Source organism: Pseudorca crassidens, chromosome 5 (genome assembly GCF_039906515.1).
Source record: "Pseudorca crassidens isolate mPseCra1 chromosome 5, mPseCra1.hap1, whole genome shotgun sequence".
NCBI lineage: Eukaryota > Metazoa > Chordata > Mammalia > Artiodactyla > Delphinidae > Pseudorca > Pseudorca crassidens.
Window position 1 is genome coordinate 74,034,176 of NC_090300.1, and position 24,027 is coordinate 74,058,202.

Genomic DNA, 24,027 nt, shown 5'->3' on the forward strand with positions numbered 1-24,027 from the left:
ATACAGCAGGTTCTTATTAGTTATCTATTTTATACATATTAGTGTATATCAGTCAGAGGTTTTCAATCCTCACTCTATCCTAAGACACCCAAGGGATGCAACATAGTCTCATGGAAACAGTGTCAAGGGAAAAAGGGGAGCAGGGTTCACCACTAAGGGAGGACATATGTAGAGCTTGAAGGTCTCCAGGTAATTCTGAAAAGCCTTTCTTGCCCTTTCTCTGGAATAACAGATCCAGGGGCCAGTCTTGTTAGTTCAACCCTCACTAACTAGGAGAACCTGGGCAAGCCATTTAATTGCTCTGAAGTTCAGTTTACTTAAGTATAAACTAGAGAAAGTATACCCATATTGTTCTGAAAATCAAACATGATAATGAACAAGCATAGATGCACTTTGTAAACTGTGAAATATCCCATACCCAGAAATAAACAGGTTATCACTCTTCTCTACCACATGAAGACCCAGACACACACAAATGGTTGAAGAGGTCAAGGCTTCGTTGTTTCTTTGGGCAACCTGCCTCGTCAACCTAAGGGGCTGGCGGGTGAGCAGGTCAGTAGTATCTCCTCTCACAGATACAGAGGGGCGACCAAATGTCCTTCTGGATTGCAATGCTTGCAATATATATTTAATATATGAGAAATACAACCAATTTATATTTCATACCTAGCTGACCCCTCCCGCCTTTCCTCTCTAGCTGTTTTCATCTGCATAATCAAAGTGTCACTCATAATTCAATTCAATCAAACGAACATGGACTGTGTAGCAGCTGTGTGCCAGGTCCCCTGATAGAGCTGTAGGGTATAAAGAGAGAAACAACATAGTCCTTGCACCTAGCTTGTTCACATTCTAACAGGGAGGAGAGACATGAGAATAAGGACTGTTAACAGGCAAAAGGCAAGTAAGTACTAAATGGAGGAGGAGAGGACCAAGGGAGGTATTATCTTTTTTTACTGAGGAGACAAAAGAAACAATTTCAACAAGTCCAATATGGTTTTTGTTAATAGCTCTGAATCAAATTTCTGATGGGGGGGATTAAAATGTTTGCTCAAATTACATTTTGATACTTGGTAGCTGAATACAGGGTCAGGTGCTACTAATACTGATTTGGGTATGATGTCACAAGGTCAACTTAATGCCTTCAAAGTTCCTCTAAACATTAGGCCCTAAAATTGTTGTTGTCCTTTTGTTTTGTGCAAAGGGAACTGGTGTCTGTTTTGTATTGTTTTTTATCCAGATGCACTGGTGCTTCAGAGAGAAAGCCTGACTCCTTATGAATGTGGGAAGCCAGACCTCCATTGCGTTCTTTCCTGTATTTGCCCAGCATAGAATGCTGGCCTCATTAGGTATGTGGAGCATAAATGGGTCACTCCTGGAGCAGACTCAGCCCGAGCACGGGAAGCTACAAGAAAAGTAGACAAGGCAAGTGATGTCTGATAACCCTGTCTCCCTCCCCACTGTCATTAGCTCTGGAGGTTTTTCAGGGTACATCAGACCCCCTTTAACAGTCACTTATGGGAGGTTGAGAAAAATCATGACTAGCTGCCAAAACGGCATGTTTGCAAATGTAATTATTTTATGGACTTCAAAATGCATGTTCAAGAGCGTATAATCAGTTTTAAGACTGGGTTATCATAGCACTAGACAGAAGACTAATTAAATATGAAAAGACACTGTATTTTCAGTTGGATTAGAATGGCATTGAGGCTAAGTGGTTTAAGCTCCTTTTTTCCATACCTTCTCTAGAGTTGACAGAAAAAATTAGTGGAATGCACTGATGATCTTTACAGAAATATATATAGGACATACATCCCCTTGTCAAATGTAGAATACTCTCTATTTTCAAAAACAAATTCTCATATTAAACTAAATCAAGAATTAATAAAATTCCTACTAAAATGTGGCTGATATATGCACAGTTTAGTCCTGTCTCTATTAGTATGAGCATGGAAACCACCTAATTTAAATAAATATATAAATATTCATTTACAAATATTAATTCACATGGGCCATCTATGTACCCATAGTTTGGTGAGTATATGTTGAAAATTGTCCCTCTCCCAACAATGCTACAGAAAAGCTGAACAAGTACAGAATAGAATTTTTGAAGAGGATGAGGGGGAAGAGGAGGAAGAGGAAGGGCTTCATTTATTAGGTGCATTTATATTTTTTCCGCTTATGAATAGAGATAATAAACTTATTTCAATACAGTAGATCTCAATTTTTCTCTTTGAAGTTTAAAAAATCATTTTCCACTACAAAATAATTATAGGGCACTTTCTTTTTTAAAGAGGGTACTGGAAAATAAATAACTCTGTAATAGTAGAAAGCTGGTTTTAGGCAGTTGCACTGATTATAAATTATATACGTATACATTTATCATTATATAAAGTTAATTTATTTTATGATTAGGTGATAAATTCACATAGTTTAAAATTCAAAAGGAACAAGAGACCTTTTTAAAAGTCTCCACTCCCTTGTCCTCCAGCCAGTAGTACCCTCCCATAGGAAAACCATTTTGTCATGTGTTAATGGACTCCTTCAGAGATATTTTATGAATCTATTAGTAAAAAGCAAATAGGCTGCAGACTACATTCACAATCCTGTACCTTTACTTTGCCTACTTAACAGGATAGCTTAGAGGTTATTCCATATAGCAAATAAAATGCTTTCTCGTGTTTCAGATACATGGGATTCCATTTTAAGGATGTGGTATCATTTATTTAACTATTTATCCAATCTTTTGCCCTTACAGATGATGCTATGATGAATTATTTTATATATTCATCTTTCACACATCCAAGTATATCTGCGATAAATTCCTAGAAATGATAAATTCCAGAAATTGCTGGATCAAGATATGTGCATTTGTAATTTTAACTGATATTGCCAAATTGCCCTCAATAAAGGTTATATCAATTTATTCTCACACCAGCATAATACGAGGTCTGTTTCCTCTGCAGTTCAGTCAATAGAGTGTGTTATACAACTTTTTTTGCAAACTTGAGAGTTTAAAAATGGTATATCAGTGTTTAACTTTTAATCTTCAACTTGCTTACTGTGAGATTTTCAATTTCCTTACTGTGAGATTGAGCATATTTCCAAATGTTTACAAACCATTTGAATTTTCTTTGAAATTAAAAAAATAGTCTGTATTAGAAATAAAAACGGGAAGCTAATAAATTCAGTTTAATATCTTCTTAAAAGGTGATAAGAAACATTAATGGCAATCACTAATGATTTCCATAGAAGAATATAGATTCTATGTTTTTTTCTTGGAGCCTCAATGAATATAGATCTCTATTCTCTGAAAACATATTCTTTTTAAAAGCTGTATTTTTGCAAGCACTTTGTCAACATGTGTAGGCATACAGATTATCCCAAAATGCATTTAAGTTATAAAATATTGAAAATAATATTAAAAGAGAAAGGGAACGTGAACAAAAAAATGAGAGTAAATAATAGACAAATAATTATTAAATATTATGTGTTTCTAAGCTTCAGAAGTCTACTCATGAATTGCAATTTTTCACAGGATCTTATGTTAAAAGGATTAAGGATAGATTAACAGATTGATGGATAGCTTGGTGGATTAGATTAGATAAATTAGATCAGATTCGATAGATGAACTAGTCTACTGTTTTACGTGCATTCTGTAGAGTGTTCTTTCCCAGGATCACCTTTTCTCTGACATGGTTGCAATGAGTCAGGTTTGCAAAATTTTCTATGGTGCTACAAAGGCTGCCATTTTTAAGGCAAATTAAGATTCTCTGAGAATAAGTAAATGATTACATTCTTCAGAACATGACCCAATAAATGATTGGAGTTCTCAATTCTACTCACCAATATATATATCAATCTTTTCCAAGTAACCAGCCTATGCTATTTATTTCATGCTTGCATCAATGATTACTTACCCAAGAAGTTAATTATCTGTTGCCAAAATGAACAGTAAATATTTCTCAACACTTTATTTCTATTCTTCAAGATCAAATCATATTCCTTAACTATAACCCCTAAAATTGATCATAGTTAAAATTTAAAAATTAATTACTCAGTTCAAAGAATCTCTAAGGAAAGTTTCAATTGGATATACGTTTGCAAAGTCAATCTCTCTCAGAAATGGACTAGTTGTAGGCATTCTGGATGTGAATTAAGCATCAACAGAAATTAGTCATGATTGGAATAAGTAAGTTCAAGTTAAACTTTTTTTTTTTTTTTTCGGTACGTGGGCCTCTGAGTAGTATTTCACAGTATGGATATACCCCAGTTGGTTAAGTCATTTACCTGTTAAGGGACATCTGAGCTATTTCCAGTTTTTGGCTATTACAGATAAAACTGCTAAGAGCAATCATGTACGGGTTTTTATATGAACACAGTGTTCATTTCTCTGGAATAAAACGTACGAGTACAACTGCGAGGTGTATGGCTCAATGTTTAGTCTTAAAAAGCTGCCAGACTGGCTTCCAGAGTGACTGTGCAATATTTTTATTTCCACCAGCAATGTATGAATGATTCAGTTTTTTTCACATTTTTGTCAGCATTTGGTATTGTCACTATTTTTTATTTTGGCCATCCTGGTAGGTGTAGAGGATATTTTTATTGGCCACTGAACACAGAGCTAACAACCAGATATTGAGATTGTCTGCCACGAGTTTTCTGTTTGACCCTGAGCGAGTCATTTCCTCTCTGGCATAGAGTTTCCCTATATATAAACTAGAAAATTCCGAACTGTCCTTTCTGTTTTGTTTTTGGTTTTTTTTACATTTTATTTTAAAATAATTTTAGACTTATAGAAAAGTTGCAAAAAGAGTAGAGACAGTTCATGTAAACCCTTCATCCAGGATCTGCTGATGCTAGCAACACATATAACTACATATAACTATAGTACAATTATCAAAACCAGAAAATTAACATAAGTACAATACTCTTAACTAAATAACAGGCCTTATGTGAATTATACCAGTTTTGTCTTCTTTTTCTCCCAGTGTTCTTTTTTTTTTTTTAACATCTTTATTGGAGTATAATTGCTTTACAATGGTGTGTTACTTTCTGCTTTACAACAAAATGAATCAGTTATATATATATACATATGTTCCCATATCTCTTCCCTCTTGCGTCTCCCTCCCTCCCACCCTCCCTATCCCACCGCTCCAGGCGGTCACAAAGCACCAAGCTGATCTCCCTGTGCTATGCAGCTGCTTCCCACTAGCTATTTACCTTACGTTTGGTAGTGTATATATGTCCATGCCTCTCTCTCGCTTTGTCACAGCTTACCTTTCCCCCTCCCCATATCCTCAAGTCCATTCTCTGGTAGGTCTGTGTCTTTATTCCTGTCTTACCCCTAGGTTCTTCATGATATTTTTTTTTCTTAAATTCCATATATATATGTTAGTATATGGTATTTGTCTTTTCGCTTTCTGACTTACTTCACTCTGTATGACAGACTCTAGGTCTATCCACCTCATTACAAATAGCTCAATTTTGTTTCTTTTTATGGCTGAGTAATATTCCATTGTATATATGTGCCACATCTTCTTTATCCATTCATCCGATGATGGACACTTAGGTTGTTTCCATCTCTGGGCTATTGTAAGTAGAGCTGCAATGAACATTTTGGTACATGACTCTTTTTGAATTATGGTTTTCTCAGGGTATATGCCCAGTAGTGGGATTGCTGGGTCATATGGTAGTTCTATTTGTAGTTTTTTAAGGAACCTCCATACTGTTCTCCACAGTGGCTGTATCAATTTACATTCCCACCAACAGTGCAAGAGGGTTCCCTTTTCTCCACACCCTCTCCAGCATTTATTGTTTCTAGATTTTTTGATGATGGCCATTCTGACTGGTGTGAGACGATATTGTAGTTTTGATTTGCATTTCTCTAATGATTAGTGATGTTGAGCATTCTTTCATGTGTTTGTTGGCAGTCTGTATATCTTCTTTGGAGAAATGTCTATTTAGGTCTTCTGCCCATTTTTGGACTGGGCTGTTTGTTTTTTTGTTATTAAGCTGCATGAGCTGCTTATAAATTTTGGAGATTAATCCTTTGTCAGTTGCTTCATTTGCAAATATTTTCTCCCATTCTGAGGGTTGTCTTTTGGTCTTCTTTATGGTTTCCTTTGCTGTGCAAAAGCTTTTAAGTTTCATTAGGTCCCATTTGTTTATTTTTGTTTTTATTTCCATTTCTCTAGGAGGTGGGTCAAAAAGGATCTTCCATGATTTATGTCATAGAGTGGTCTGCTTATGTTTTCCTCTAAGAGTTTGATAGTTTCTGGCCTTACATTTAGGTCTTTCATCCATTTTGAGCTTATTTTTGTGTATGCTGTTAGGGAGTGATCTAATCTCATACTTTTACATGTACCTGTCCAGTTTTCCCAGCACCACTTATTGAAGAGGCTGTCCTTTCTCCATTGTACATTCCTGCCTCCTTTATCAAAGATAAGGTGACCATATGTGCGTGGGTTTATCTCTGGGCTTTCTATCCTGTTCCATTGATCTATATTTCTGTTTTTGTGCCAGTACCATACTGTCTTGATTACTGTAGCTTTGTATAGTCTGAAGTCAGGGAGCCTGATTCCTCCAGCTCCGTTTTTCTTTCTCAAGATTGCTTTGGCTATTCGGGGTCTTTTGTGTTTCCATACAGATTGTGAAATTTTTTGGTCTAGTTCTGTGAAAAATGCCAGTGCTAGTTTCATAGGGATTGCATTGAATCTGTAGATTGCTTTGGGTAGCAGAGTCATTTTCACAATGTTGATTCTCCCAATCCAAGAACATGGTATATCTCTCCATCTATTTGTATCATCTTTAATTTCTTTCATCAGTGTCTTATAATTTTCTGCAGACAGGTCTTTTGTCTCCTTAGGTAGGTTTATTCCTAGATATTTTATTCTTTTTGTTGCAATGGTAAATGGGAGTGTTTTCTTGATTTCACTTTCAGATTTTTCATCATTAGTGTATAGGAATGCCAGAGATTTCTGTGCATTAATTTTGTATCCTGCTACTTTACCAAATTCATTGATTAGCTCTAGCAGTTTTCTGGTAGCATCTTTAGGATTCTCTATGTATAGTATCATGTCATCTGCAAACAGTGACAGCTTTACTTCTTCTTTTCTGATTTGGATTCCTTTTATTCCCTTTACTTCTCTGATTGCTGTGGCTAAAACTTCCAAAACTATGTTGAATAAGAGTGGTGAGAGTGGGCAACCTTGTCTTATTCCTGATCTTAGTGGAAATGCTTTCAGTTTTTCACCATTGAGGATGGTGTTGGCTGTGGGTTTGTCATATATGGCCTTTATTATGTTGAGGAAAGTTCCCTCTATGCCTACTTTCTGGAGGGTTTTTATCATAAATGAGTGTTGAATTTTGTCAAAAGCTTTCTCTGCATCTATTGGGATGATCATATGGTTTTTCTCCTTCAGTTTGTTAATATGGTATATCATGTTGCTTGATTTGCCTAATTTGAAGATTCCTTGCATTCCTGGAATAAACCCCACTTGATTATGGTGTATGATCCGTTTAATGTGCTGTTGGATTCTGCTTGCTAGTATTTTGTTGAGGATTTTTGCATCTATGTTCATCAATGATATTGGCCTATAGTTTTAACTTTCTATGAATCTAGGCCAAAAACAGACTTTTATGGGTGATTATGAAGATTGAGAACCTAAGAAGAGTCTGTAAATTATTCTTCTAACAGAAAAAAAAATTAATTCTCTTACTGAATAGGAAATTATCTTTCTTTAGAACCAGGTAACATGTGAGCCCTAGGATATATTATTTTCCCCCAAATAACCCACTGCATAGAGTAAGCTAATTTACTTCCTCTAAGATGAACTCCAAGAAAGTCTCCCCTTTGACCCACCTGGCAGTAGAAATCACCTTAACCTCCATGACGACTTTATTTATGAAGACTCTTTTTCTCTAAAGAATTTGAAATTCTAGGTAGATGTTATTAAGCTTTAGAAATGCCTCGTGGCCTAGAAAAGGGACACCAACAATTTCAAGAAAGCCAAACACTGCCTCTGCAAAAATGGGTTCAGGGCCAGACGAGACCAGATTTCATGTTAGACCTGCGATTGTCTGTGTTGATGCCGGAGCTGAGAAGGTGATTAAAAACTAGCTTTCCTGCATCACTTGGCTCCTAGACTTCAAATGTCACTTGGAAATAACGTGCCAATGAACTTCTTTATTGAATCTTTGAGCATCATCCCAGTCCATGAACACAAAGAGGTACAAAGGCAAATGATGGAGAGGGAAAATAATAAAAACAGAATAATAAAAAAAAAACCAGTGGCTAATCTTACGTAGTCTTCTGTAGGTTCCTTTCTTAGGATCACCTGATGCACTGTTACAGGCACAGACTTCTGGGATCCACTGCTGACTGATTGAAGCACAATCTTAGAGGGTAGAATCTAGGAGCATGGACCTTGAACAAGCTCTCCAGGTGATTCTCACTAGCAACCCAGTGTCATCCCATGGCCTAGAATTTGGGAACTACTAATGTAGAGCAACATTTTCATTTTATAGACAGAGAACTCAGGGCTAGAAAGAATTTTTCCCCAATAAGTCAAGGTCATGCATTCAATAACTAACAAAGACTGAACTAGAACTCTGTTGCCCTTTATGTGTACTTAACCCTCTGTGACACATGGTCTCTAACAAAAAAAATCCACTTTTTTTTTTTTTTCAGGAAACTGAGGCTCAGCCCGGTTCTAAACTTCATCCTTCATCCATCCCACAGCTGAGGCTAGGGCTATGTTTCACACCTGTGGGCTAATTTCCAATCCTTGTTTTCCTTCAAAATTTTGCCTCAGTATTTTGAAACAATATACTCAACTGGCCCCAGTCCTGATTCTGGAGTTCATAAATATCAAGTCCTTCTTGTTAGCAGTCCATTCCTTATTTTATCCACCCCCCCCCACCCCGCTTCCCAAACTATGGCCAACTCTTTTTGCCTTTGTTCTCACAACAGGGATCTTCTTCTGCTAACCTGCCTCATAATTCCAACATCCCCTGTCCATTTGATGACCTTAATTTTTTTTCAGTTCCCCTTTCATAGAGAAAAGTCTTATTCCTAAAACTCAGGCCAGTGGCTAAGCCCTATTATTCTCACGACAACTGCCAGACATTTGAAACTGGCCCACCCCAGATCACCCATCATTACATTTCGCCCAACTGGAATATAATGCTATTTCATCCAATGTATCGCTCCTGGCTTCCCATGACAACTGCTTAACTATAACTGAAAATCTTGCTAACATCATTTTTTCACCAGATTGAGCCCCTATCTGCACCCAAAGCTGGATAATTTTCCCAAACCCTTGTACCACACCAGTCAACAAGTCTAGCACCAGGATGTTTCAGTCTACTCATTTCTGCACATCTTGCTGAAAGTAAGTGGCCTTGTCTAGCTAATCTTGAGCTCTGACAAATATCATGCCACTTCCCACCCTCTTCTGTAATTGCCTATATTCCCTACTAGACACAGCACAATGAAGGCAGGGGGCAGAGTCCATTACGTTTACCACTGTATTTCTAGATGTAAGGCAACGGAACAGAAACCAGGAGACTCAAGAGGGAGCAAAAGATTTTTCAATAAATGATGGAATGTAAACCTATAAGAATTATTTGAACATTTGCAAAGTGGTCAGGGGCCGGAGGGAGCACTGCCTGGGGTCTTCCCATGTCAGCGGGAGCTGGAGGCAGGAACTCATCAGCAAGTAGAATCTTAAAATCTTAAAATTCCAGCAACACCTATTCCTTTTATTCACTTGGTAAATCACTGAACAGCTCTATTTCAGTTTCTGTGTTACAAAAGAACACAACTCGTAGTTCTCTCAGGAGAGCCATGAAAACAAATTAGCCAATATGTACTAAATCATCTGAAAAAGAACTGAGCTAAATAGCTTTACACATACATTTTCTCCTGGAACTGCAGATTACACTCACTACATGGTAAATGGTGTTCCTTTACCACCATCTAATCCAGATCAGAAAGGAATGAGAAGGTGTGTTTTACTAGGAAAAAGTGAGTAGTCATTGAAAAGCTGAGCACAAAATTCAAACACCCACTTAGATTTTTATTTTAACTGATGTATGTATCTTACTCATTAAACCATAACATAACAATTTTGCTTATCTGTGGGGAAAAAGAAATGATTCTGACTAAATGAAAAACGCTGCCAGGGAGTACAAGTGCATTAACCATTCCATTTTGGCCAGAACACTCATTTTTCCCCCAGTAAGTATATGTCTGTAAAATTTTGTTGCCATTAAGTTTCAAATGCCAAGAAGGCAAAATTCTCCTGTGAGATAGCAGGCATAACGTGCCTCAAGCTTTCCTGGACACGTAGTTAATGCAAGGCAACTGTTTGAGATATTTCACAGCCCTAGAAAATTGGTATTTAAATTTGCAAATACTTGTAGAGCACTTTACAACTGACAAATCTCTTCTTAATTCTATTCTGGTTCATTGACACCAGAACTCTGAGAGGTAAGCATCATCATCCTGATTTTACAATGAAGGAAGTTAAGGTTTGAAAGTGTATTTGTTTCCTAGGGCTGCCATAACAAAGTACCACAAACTGGGTGGCTTAAAACAACAGAAATGTAGTCTCTTACAGTTTTGGAGGCCCAAAGTCTGAAATCAAGGTGTCGCCATGGTTGGTTCCTTCTGGAGGTTCTGAGGGAGAATCTGTTCAGTGACTCTCTCCTAGCCTTTGGTGGTTGCCAGCAATCCTTGATGTTCCTTGCCTCACAGATGCATCACTCCAATCTCTGCCTTTGTCTTCACATGGTGTTTTCCTTTGTGTCCTCTCCTCTTCTTATAAGGACACCAGTCATTGGATTTAAGGCCAACTCTAATCTAGGATGACTTCATCTTAACTTAATTACCTCTACAAAGAGCCTATTTCCAAGTGAGGTCACATTCTGAGTTTCTGGACAGACATGAATTTTTGGGAGACACCATACAACCCACGACAGAAGGTTTAAATGATTTCCCCAAATCATACAGCTAACAGGCTGTGAAGCTGAAACCCAAACAAAAGTCTATAGATCCCATATTCAAATCACATACTTTTTTCATTAGGTTATGCTGCCCAGGTCACACTAGTCTGGATGTGCAGCTGTAGCACTAGAGTCATTCTGTATCACCCTGCAAAGAGACCTTGCTTCATTCAACTTGTTTAAACGACAATAATCAACACAGAATTAAATACCTGTGCAGTCCCCTGCAAAGCCTACAGCAGCTTCCTTCAGCCAACAGCAGAAAGCTCATGAAACTCGATTCACACCTGACCATCACTCCCAATAATCGCTCTCACATCTCAGCATCTTTTCATGTACCTTTACGTTCAAACAAGATGAGTTACCCAACTGCCCCATCCTCTCCTCTTCTGCCTTTTCATAGGTTTATATCCTTGTTTATTCTCCTGGAATGAAATGTCTTTCCCCTCAGTCCATATCTGCATGCTCAAAACCTGTTTAACTCCAAATTCATTCCGAAAAGCCCATGCCAGATATAAATTTCTCTATGCCTTCATTTCCCAAGCACTGCTTCTTTGCTTTATGATGGTGTTAACCAAAATCTAATTTAAATAATAATCTCCTTCCTTCCTTCCTCTTTTTGTATATAAAGTACTTGCACATATACATGTATGCATACACAAACATGCACACACAGGAACATATGTACATATACGCATGTGCACATACACACACACACACACTCACACCCCTAGCTCCAAAAGTAGATGCTAAACTCTTAGAAAGGAGGGCTCACATCTACTTCGCAGAGTGGATATAGCAGTACACTCTACCAGGAAGGTGTTCAATAAATCATGATAAATGAGTAAATGTCTTTATGTATATATAATTGTGAGAGATTAAAAATGATTGTAAGTATAAGCTCATACTTAATAAGTAATGAGAACTGTTATAAAAATACCATGACCTATTACTACAATCACAAAATAATTGGAAAATTCTTACAATTTAAAATAATCAAAGTTATAACATGATTTTAGAATCTGTTCAAATCACTCACTCTGTCCAAATCTCTGTTTCAGTGTTCAGAATGTTAAATTTTTTTCAAGTATCTCCAGACTCATATCTCTTCTTCCCTCAGGCAAGCCTGGTTGTGTTTAAGACTCTCTCTGTCAAAATCATTAAAATTCCCACAGATTTTGATGTTAAAATTAATGGTATATATGTCATACAGCGTTAGCACTTTACTTAAGTACAACCTAGTAGAGGCCTGCTGATTTTGCAACACTACTTTACCAACCTTAATAACTTGGCATTGAACCCCCTAGGTATACCAGGACCTAGCAGTGCTTGACCTTAGTAAATTTTTATAATGATTGTGACTTGGCCTGAGGTTGTGTATACACTAAGCCAGAAACAAAAGAGACCAATCCGTTATTTGATATCATTTCAGCCAATAAACTGATTCTTTAACATCTCAGCGGCACATTTTTTCTTTCTGTTCTTTTTTATGTGGGGGCCATTATCTCAGGGCTACAGTGATGATGCTGAACTTCCATGAGAAAGTGTGGATAAGATGTAGAACTGATTCTCTTTTAATCAATGGAATCATATAATCTCATGATAAGACTTTAAAGATCATCTGGTCATCACTCTTAATTGAAGATGTCTATATCATAGTACGTTATACGTTGTGTCCCTACCTTGGAGATAGCAAACAGGTTTTTCTCTCTTGACAAATGCTACCAACTGACATTTTTTGCTCTACCTGCAGCAATGCATTAAAAACGATTCTGAGACTACGCCTGGGATCTGGAGGGTAAATGGCACATATATACTCCAATAAATATTTATAAAATCTAAATTCATGACATACTTAGGACCTTAATTCTCAAATACAATTATGTACAGAATATCACTTTATAACGTATGTTATATGACTACAAAGATACCATACTAATACTACCACTAGTAGACTAGATACTCCTAGATTGTTAGTTCTGAATATTTGGATATTTTGACATAGCTTCCCTATGGTAGCCACTACCCACCCATGGCTACTTAAATTTAAATCAGCTGAATTTAAAATCTGAAGTTCATTTCTTCAGTCTCACTTCAAGTCCCACATTCCAAGTGTTCAATCAACCACACCCAGCCAGTGGCTACTGTGTTGGATGGTGCAGATACAGAACACTTCTGTCACTGCAGAAAGCTCTATTGAACAGCACTGCACAATTTTCAACAACCAAAATGAAACATCATCAGTTCATGACGTTGAAATCCACACAAATTAACCCTTAACAAATGGGTTCATAAATTTCTTCCAAGGTGACATTTCTTCTCTCCTTCACGAGTCAGGGATATAGTAGGGGCTGGTCTCCTGCAAACAAGTGTGGGTGCCTGTGAGTGTGTCAGAGTTGGGGTGGGGAGGGGCAAAGAGTCATAGCTATCGGCTGCTCTGCCTGCTGAGTCCTTCTCTGCTATCAAGTGACTTAGCCTCGCTGATCAGCAGAGATGACTTCAGGGAACTGCACCCTAATGACTCAGGCATCCAGGAGAAGAAGAGAGATGTTATCAGAGAGGTCTGTTCTAAAATTCTGCAGTGGCAGAATTCACAACTGAAAGCACAAATGGAAACTAGGATATTCAGGGGCCAGGGTGTTTGGAAAGGCAGAGAGCGGAGAAGGGTGATGGCAGTGAGAGTGCACTAGTGAGAAGGGAGGTGGCAGGAAATCAAAGACCAACTGGGCTGCACAGAATTACCTGGCAAACCACCCTTAGTCTGATTATCATAGCCCCACTGCGGATGACTGAAAGAACAGCTGATAAAGAGATGCTTCTTTTATTCTTTTTATAACTTCTCTCTCCTGCTCCTATTCCTTTGGATAAGGCAAAGGAAATCCTGCTAAATGCTGACAACGCTTTTGGCTGGTGTTGTAATGACACTTCAGTGGTGCCAAGTTCCTCTTGCCCTCTTCTCAGGACTCCCATAATAGCCATGCTCTGCACCTCTCCTTTGGCCACCAATGCATGGGCTGCCTGGCATTTCTCTTAACCCTTTCACTCTTGTGTCCTTTCAGCCTAAATACAACTGTGGGCTGTGGGAGGACAGGACTGTGTCACACTCGTCTTTCTGGCCAATATGACAGGTTTTGACATAGTACCCCCGAACAACTGGAGCCAAAATGGCGTTGCCATTGCTTGGGGGGCTCTGGAGTCCGCCTAGGCTTAAATTTCACCTCTACTATTTGCTACCATGTCTTTCTTTCAGAGAGAGACAGAACTACTTGCTCTAAGCCTCTGTTCCTCCTCTGTTAAACGGGGATAATATTTTGGGTTGGCCAAAAAGTTCGTTCGGGTTTTTCTGTAGTTACGTAATTATGGAAAAACCTGAACGAAATTTTTGGTCAACCCAATAGTAGCTCCAGGTTATGGTTACGTTTAGAAGAGATAATAAAAGTAAAGCTCCTAAGCTCTGAGCACAGTGTTCAACACAAGGTAAATACTCATAATGATCATTGTTGGTGATTAAATAAATACTGAGTAAACCCAACTGCTTGAATTTTCCCTGTGCCTGATGATAGATATTTTAGAACTAAGAGAGACCTTACACATTTTCTTGCACAACCTCCATATTTTACATATGAACAAACTGAGAGGTACACAGAGAACGGCATGTCCTTGCCCAAGTTCATGAGCCAGGCAGTAGCAGAGCAGGGATCCTCAGTGGCACATTCTCTACTTCATCCGCTGCCTCTCTGAGATCCTTTGGGTGTATGGAGTACACCATAGGCATTGTATGGAGGAAACGTGTCAGGTGAAGGATTCTCTTTATTGTACAAATAACTCAACATGTAAGACCTACAAATAGTAGCAGATAGGGTCACGCCTCTGTCACAGAGTCAGTGAATACATCTTCCCGAATGACAATGACTACACCTTGCGAAGGCTGGCTTTCAGATAGGTAACTTCAAGTGTCACACAAAATATTAAGGATGGAGTCATTTTTCAAGTTAGAGGACCCAGGATTGAGTGTTATTCCATCAACACCATTCAACATACATTTCTGAGCACTTACTTTAAAAAATTTTTTGTTTACTAAACAACATGTTTGCACTGGCAATTAGACATTATTCCTGCCTTATTATATATATGTATGTGTGTGTGCATATAAATATATATACATATATATGTACACACATACACACACACACATACACACACACACACACACACTGTATATATGTCTACAATTTTATTCTGTATAGCAATCGAAAGATGCAGGCTCAGCTCTTAACAGTTGTTCCTGAAATTATTTGTGGGTCAGAACTATGAGGTTTCCACAGAGGAAAGAGAAATAGGCATTGGAACTAGCATTTAAAAACCTCTACCTCGTGAAATGGAAAGTGCTAATATTGCACAAATGATTAAGCTTCATTCTCCTCTGTGCCTTCACTCACTCCCCAGGACAGTATGGACTTCAGCAGGCATATTACAGCTCTTTCCCACCTGAGCCACACCTACAGGACTTTAAAGGAGTCCAGACACCCTGGAAGTGAAAATTTGACTACACTAAATACTCAGGAAGGGATAAGGTATTGAGAAAACTTAAGGTAAGTAATTTGCCAAGCATTCCGGTAGCAGTTTCACAGAGTGTATGCCCTTTAAATGCTAATTATTTATTTACTGAATATTTTATTTATTTAACAGAGCTTTTATAGTGCTTAAGCCTCAAGAATTAAAGTTGCCTTTGGTCCCAGAGCCTACGATTGAAATCTTCAAAGACTGTTTCTAATAGCTGTGTGTGTGTGTGTGTGTGTGTGTGTGTGTGTGTGCGCGCGCGCGCGCGCGCGCGCATCCACACTCATTCAGCTTCATTTAAGATGCAGGATCATAGGACGCCAGCGCTGGAGGGGATCTTTTGTATCTCCGAGTGTCTTTGAAATTTTCTCCCAAGCAATGAAAAACTTCAGATGCAAATTTAAAAGGAACCTTAATATACATAAGAAAAAGCAGTAAATGGGATCTTTGGGCTTATAAATCCCGTGTTTGTTGGAAAATACCTAACTGTTGGGAGAAACCCTGAAGCATCTAGTCTGAGTCTTAAATTCCAAGGGGCAATGAAAACCTTCAGATGCAAATTTAAAAGGAATCTTCATATACAAAAGAATAAAAAGCAATAAATGGGGTCTTTGGGCTTATAAATCATCAGTGTTTGTTGGAAAATACCTAACTGTTGGGAGAAACCTGAAGCATCTGGTCTGAGTCTTAAACTCCAAGGGGCACAGTTTGAGAACCAACGATACATTCCAATTTAGTAAGGAGCCTGACACCCAGAAAGAGAAGAAACTTGCTAAGAGGGGAAGAGCTGAGTCTCTAAAGGGGCAGCTTGTCTCCAGTCCAGTGTTCTTTCTATTTTAACATGCCCACTGGCTTTCACATTTTTGTAAGTGGACATTAAATGGCACAACATCTAAAAATTGCAATCCCTTCCCAGCTCATTTACATACCATGGAAGAGGGACATAGGGTCTGTCTCCAAAGGCTCTTATCCAAACTACAATGTTGACCAACATAAAAGATCTATTACAACTATTAGTAAATTACTGGATATAACTTTTTTCTCCCTTTAGACACAGCCTTAGCACTGAGAAAATCATAAACAGATATGTTACTAAATCACTGATCTAATTGGAAAAAAGATTTTCTACTGATTCTGATCTCAGAGAGGCAGCAGTGAGCAGTGGTGTGAAGCGAGATCTTAGTTCCCTGCCCAGGAATTGAACGTAGGTAACCTGGATGAAAACCCTAGCCACTAGACCACCAGGGACTAAAGGCTAGAAGCAGAGTGCCCTTGGCTCTTGCCCCCACTGAAAAATGCATTTCTCAAGGAGGCAAAAACTGTAAAAACAGGCACAAAGTTTATTATTAGAGACACAGCAGAACAACAAGTGGGAGAGCACACAGAGAAACAGTTTGTTAAGACAGAAGCAAGGCAGAGATGCACACCTGGAGAGAAAGGGTGTGGGCGTCCTCCCTAATGAGGAGGAGCCCAGGAAAGAGGTGGTTAAGTCATCTATATAGGGCAGTTCTTCCTCCAGGTCTTTGTTTACCTTTGGCCAATTACCTGGTTTCTTTTCCCACACCTGACCTCCCCTAGGACCCTCCTCACCATGCGTGTGCAACATTTTTCCAAGATGGATTCCAGGCCAGAGGCCTATGAGGGGGCCTTGGCATCACATATTATGAGGTGGTGCTCCCTCCTTTTTGACCCCAAGGAGCCTTTCTGCACATGTGCAGTGTCTCCCTTGCCCCAAGGATGAGAAACATATGACCTCTTGATCCTTTACTCCAACAGGGTTTAGCCCCTCTCTGTTCCTGCCATGACTGTATCTTCAAGTGTCCTCAGGAGACAAAGCCTGGCTACTTACCCTGTGTCTGTTGTTATTCCTATTTCGAAGTGCAAACAGGAGGCTGGCTGTAAATATCTAACCTGGAGCACACCTATCTCCTGTCTCAGGAAATGCAAAGAGGAGGCTAGTTTTAAGTGTCCGGGCTGAAGCCCATCTTTTTCTTGCCCCAAGGAATGTAAACAGGAGGCCAGTTGTAAATGCCTAGCCTGGAGCCCATCTATCTCCTGTCTCAATTCTTTTTCATACCATGGCCAGTGTTACTAACAAATACTAATAAACTATATAAACATCCAAGAGAGGGTGGCAGTGACTGTACACCTAATGACTCTGGGGGGAAGGAGGAGGGAAGACTGCATTAAAACGAGACCTGTAGCTTCATGCGCTCTGCAAACAAACTCAAATGTCAACTTGTTCCAAAATTACTGCCGTTATATCCTAATGGCAAAACACCTACTGAGAAACACCTAGAGGAAATAATAAACAATAATAGCTCTTAGCAGTTGAATAATACATTTTATCCATGGATTTGAAGTTTCTTTGGAAGCATTCACTAATTAAATTTCACCATATGCCCACAAGGTAGGTATTAGTTCCATTTCATAGACGTGCTCATTTAGTATGAATTATAGCCCATGTTCGTGGAAATATTGGATAGGAAAAATCCCACTGACATAAAATGTTTTCAGGTTCACTAGGCAATGCAATGATAACATGGAAGTACCCTAAGTGATAGCTAGGAAACATTGAAGAATTTAATGCACACCCAAAACATCTCAATTAATACAGAGAAACTTGAGAACCAAGAAAAACTGAGCCCATCAGGATGCAGAAATCAACCTGTAGTTATAAATGTGTTTAAAATATTAGAAGCCAAAAGCTTGCTGAGAGAAGGGCTTTCACAGGTGTATTTTATATATCACATATAAGTATAGATGGACCCCAATAGAGGGAGGTTATCCAGAACCATTAATCCACAAGATGTGAGAGAAGGAAAGCTCCTAAGAGATTGTAAACGCATCTGCCTTGTTTTACAGGAAGAGGAATGAGACTCAGAGTATAATGGTGGCGCAGTCAGGCCAGTCCTGCATAGAAAATGTTAAACACTTGAGTAAATAAATCAAAATTTTGATTAGTAAAAGTTCATTTTTCTTGATAACAAATCTGTTCTAAACTAGTGGTTGGCAAACTATGGCCAATAGGCCAACTTTGTCCTACAGCCCATATTTGTAGTTTTCACTTTTTCAAATAGTTGAAATATAAAGAATAATATTTTGTGATAAGTGAAAATCATGAGATTCAAATTTCAGCACTCATAAAGTTTCATTAAAACACAGCTATGCTCACCTGCTTGTTCTTTGTCTATAGCAGCTTTCACACTAAAATCATAGAGTTAAGTAGTAGCAGCTGAGAGCATGTAGTGCACTGAGCCTCAAATATTCACTCTCCAGGGCTTTACAGAAAAAGTTTACTGAGAGATGTAGAAACATACAGTACCAGCAACAAACTTATCGAAGTTTTACAACTGAATGGATTAAACATTCCCAGATTTGTTCAGAGAAAAAAAAATGACACATTTTAGAGCTATGTTATATATTTGTGTCTGCAAATAGATTGTCTTTTGTTTATAAACTAGAGATAATCAAATTTTGATTTATCTTTATTTTATTTACACATCCATGAGTTTATCAAACTGTTTCATCGAAGATATCAAACATCTGAGAATTTTTCCTGACTTCTCAGCAATCACCACCCCCTTCCCAAACCATATTTTATATGGTTCTTTACTGTTTAAAACATTTTCACATCCATCATTCCATTAATCTCTCACAAAAATCATGAGGTGCCCATGGAAAGAACTACTATTTTTGCTTTACAGATGGGGAAACTGAGGCTCAGAGCATTCACATGACTTTCCTAAGAGCACTGCACACTAAGCAAAAGATTCCTGCCCTGACCCAGAACCCAGAGGCTCCTGGGAAGGAACCACTCCATCTGAAGGTGCAAACACAGTCATAGCTCAGTTTGGAAAAGCCAAAGACATAATAAATGTGAGATTATAAAAACACAAGTTTTAATTCTTTCCTGTGCATGTTTGTCTCTGAAAGACTACCTTGGAAGGATTGTCCCTGTTTGGCTGGAGAGAGAGTTAAGGGGTACTTATAACTTTTTGTTTGAAATTTGTACCATGGGCATATTATTATTTATTCAGAGAATAAGGTGTTTATATTTCCAAATTAATACAGGATAACCAAGCTGCAGCATGTCCTGCCAGTAAGAACTGCCTCTTTTCTATTTGAGGAAATATTTCATATGGTTCCAATTGTCTCCAAGGAAAAGAGAATTTCCAATCAAATGTTAATCTCAGGTCAGCGCAGCCCTTTCCATGAAGCCTGTTTTAATGGGCCATTTACTTGTAGCTTAAAGAAAATGATGGAGGACATCACTGCTCTCTGTCACTATGCCAGCTCTGGCAGGCAACTGATGAGGGGCTTGAAGGAATGTCCTGATTAATCCATCTTGAGTGTTTTCTTTCCTTTTAGTTCTTTTTACTACTAAATGCTAATGATTTACAGAAAGACCAGGTATCAGTTACACTGTCTTACTAGCAGCAAACTGCCTTGCAATATATTCACTATCATTATGTGTTTCTTTTTTAAAATGTTGCACAAGAGTTTTCTGCACATAGTTGGCAATCATGATTTTTTTAAAAATTCAGAATAGAGTTAAAATTATTAGGGCAATTCTTCACTCTTCAAATCTTCTGAAAATGTTGGGAATTCTCAAGAATAGATAGGTAGGTAGGTAGGTAGGTAGGTAGGTAGATAGATAATAGACAATCTCTAGCTAGCTGGAATGCATTTATTGATGCTGGAATGCTGGAGAATTATAAAATTACAAACATTACGACTGAATGTACTACTACAGATCATCTAGTCCAATCGTCTTAATCAGTGAGGAAACTGCCACCAAAGATGATTTTGCCCAATGTGAGTCTGAAAGCAAAAATTATATATACATTCAATTTGCCTGCAATCTGGCCTCAACCTACATTTTTAATCTTATCACCCATTAGCTCTGCTTCATGCAAACTATACCCACTATCCTTTGGCCCACTCCCCATACAACCACGTTATGCTTTCGCCTCCTTGTTCTTTCTATATAATATGAAAGTTCTTTCCTCTTACTTTTCATATTCATATCCTGCCCACTCTTCAAGACTCTACTCCTCTGAATTCCTAATGCATTCTATTGGTGGCCATTTCCAATGGCACTTTGATTCATCTATACTTCCGATTTTCACTGTTTTATATGAATGATAGGCTTATGAATAATTAACATTTTTTAACTGTTGCCAGACCACATTTTTTTAAACCAAAAAGACTGTTATACAATAGAAGGTTTTTGGTGTCTCAATTCTGGTGAAATAATAGAAGACGAAAAAATATTTGAGCTCCTACACAGCATCCATTAGCTCTCACATAGTGGGTTGTGATTGCTCAGGAGTTTTCATGTTCAGGGATCTCAGGGACACTTGAGTTACTTAAGAGTAACTTGAGTAGCTCAAGTAACCCTAGAACTTTTAAGTCTAAAAGAACTTAAGGGACCTGCCAGGCCAAACTTCTAGTCTTACACATAAAATACAGAGGTCTGAAGAGGTAAAGTGACTTAACCAGAACTAAAACCCGGGTTTTCTGGCATCTTATGCCCATACTTTCCCCATTGATTATACTGCCTCCCCTCACATCCTTTCTTAGTTAGTGATGTCTACTGTTGAAATGTAAACATGTGTTTGGGTGCTTTTCTCCTGTTAATACCATGTACGTACAGTGTTAGAAGATTCCTCAAGAAACCATAACTTCATTACACAGCTTAGTCAGGACATACCTCAGAGATCATGGAGTCTTGTTTAAATCCTCTAAGATTTTTGGATCTGGTCTTCACCCAGTCCTCTCTCTAACCACAGTAAATGAAACTCCTGTCATATCTCTTCCATTCCTATTTGTACAGTTGTCTTTCTGGACTCCCTTATAATTTTATGTTTACTCCTATTTTATTGTATTGTAGTTTAATCATGATTTACCAAAAATCAATTTTTATTTAATCAATGATTCAACAAATATTGTTAGCATATGTCAGTCACTGCTCTACCCCAGGACAATAGTTACTTCTGCTACTGTTCAAAATAATATGATCAATAATTACTGTTGGTAAATGCTTACTGTATTCGAGGTATGTATGAGGCACTTTACACACATGGGCTCACTGAAAATGTTAAATGGCTCATCCAAAGTCTGGGACCACAAGTAGGGATCAGGATTTGAACCAAAGTCTGCCAACTTCCGAAGCTCAAGCCTTCAAGAGAGTAGTTTTTGCTCTTAAAGGATTTGTGTCTAGTACCAGGGAGAGATTCTAGCACAGTTATTAAAGCAGTGTGGTGCATGCTATCATTCAGCCAAGTATGTGGGGTCATTGAGCACAGAGGAAGGAACTCTAACTCTTCAGAGGGCAGTCAGCCAAATCATTGAGGAATATAGGGCATTTAGGCAGAAACTTAAAGAATGACTAGAAGTTTGTAAAGCAGACAAGAGAAAGAGGGTTTTGTGGACAGAGGGAACCCTATGAGAAAGGGTGCATGGTTTTTAAAAATAGCATGTTTGGGGCTTCCCTGGTGGCGCAGTGGTTGAGAGTCCGCCTGCCGATGCAGGGGACACGGGTTCGTGTCCCAGTCTGGGAAGATCCCACATGCCTCACGGAGCGGCTGGGCCCGTGAGCCATGGCCTCTGAGCCCGTGCGTCCGGAGCCTGTGCTCCACAACGGGAGAGACCACAACAGTGAGAGGCCCGTGTACCACAAAAATAAATAAATAAATAGCATGTTTGGGGGACTGAAGAAGTCTGGCATAATTGGAATAAATGAGAAAACGGTTCCTGCTGAAGCTGAAGAGGCAGGCGGGGCCTTACAGGCTGAGCCGTGGAGTTGGCACCGCATCTGCAGGGAATGGATCATCACTGAAGGCTTTGAAGCAGAGTACCATAGCCAAAGTTTAGACTGAGAAAGATCACAGTGGTGTGGACTATGGATTAAAGAAGACCAGAAAGAGAGAGACAGAGAAAGTTAGGAAGATTTCACAACAGCTCAACTGAGAGAAAATGAGAACTTGAACTAAGATAGTGGTGACAGAAATAAAAAACATATCAAAGGGATGTTTAGGAAACCGAATCAACTGAACCTTAAGTCCAATTAGATATGAAGGACTAAAGAAAGGAATCTAAGGTTACGCTCAGGTTTCCCACTTAGATAATAAGAAGCCATGAAAATGGGCAGGTAGCCCTGAACTTGGAGAGGAAAGCTCATGAGCCCCGTTTCAGAAATGCTACCTTTGGTGTATGTGATGAACATCTGGATAGAGATGTCAAGATGGCAGCCCACACTAGAATGGAGTGTCACATAGGTTTGGGAGAGAGATGCCAAATGTGCAATCATCAGGGCACAAGTGGTAATTAAAGCCAGTTGTTTATTAAACACCTATTATTATGCCAGAAACTATTTTATTTTATTTTTTAAATGATTTATGTATTTGTTTTTATTTTTGGCTGCGTTGGGTGTTCGTTACTGCGTGCGGGCTTTCTCTAGTTGCAGTGAGTGGGGCTACTCTTTGTTGTGGTGCACGGGCTTCTCATTGCGGTGGCTTCTCTTGTTGCAGAGCATGGGCTCTACGTGCACGGGCTTCAGTAGCTGTGGCATGTGGGCTCAGTAGTTGTGGCTCACAGGCTCTAGAGCGCAGGCTCAGTAGTTGTGGCCACGGGCTTAGCTGCTCCGTGGCACGTGGGACTTTCCTGGGCCAGGGATCAAACTCATGTCCCCTGCATTGGCAGGTGGATCCTTAACCACTGTGCCACCAGAAAAGCCCCAGAAACTATTTTAAAAGGCAGGGATACGGCAGTTAACAAAACAGATTAAAAAAAGAAGTCTAGGGCTTCCCTGGTGGCGCAGTGGTTGAGAGTCTGCCTGCCGATGCAGGGGACATGGGTTCATGCCCCGGTCCGGGAAGATCCCACATGCTGCAGAGCAGCTAGGCCCGTGAACCATGGCCACTGAGCCTGTGCGTCCAGAGCCTGTGCTCCGCAACGGGAGAGGCCACAACAGTGAGAGGCCCGCGTACTGCAAAAAAAAAAAAAAAAAAAAAAAAAAAAAGTGTAGCCCTCTTAGAGCCAACATTCTAATGGAAATTATATTTTAGAGAACACAGATAAATCCACAATTACAAATTCTGTTAAGTGCCACAGAGGAAAAGTAGAGAGTGCTATAATAAAGAATAACAGGGGACATGTAATCTATACTGGGGTCAGGGAGGGGGATAGTCAGGGAAGGACTCTCTGACCTATGAGGCATTTAAGCTGAGACCTACAGCCTGATAAAGGGCTAGGTAAGTGAAAAACATTCCAAGTGGGAACAGTATATGTAAAGACCTGAGGCCAGAGTTAGTTGTATTCAAAATACTGAAAGAAGGCTGATGTGGTTAGAACATGATGCATGAGCCCAGGATAGAGAGATAGGAAGAGGTGAGTTTAAGCAGACCTATTCATTCATCCAGCGAAGGTCTGTAGTTTGAAACACTATCAATCAAT

The 24,027-nt window shown here is 38.9% G+C and overlaps 1 protein-coding gene across 1 annotated transcript in view; it reads right to left on the reverse strand.

Moving 5' to 3' along the window:
* The window catches only part of FGF12 (fibroblast growth factor 12), a 566,085-nt gene that overhangs the window by 477,468 nt on the left and 64,590 nt on the right, over positions 1-24,027 (reverse strand). The window lies entirely within an intron of this gene.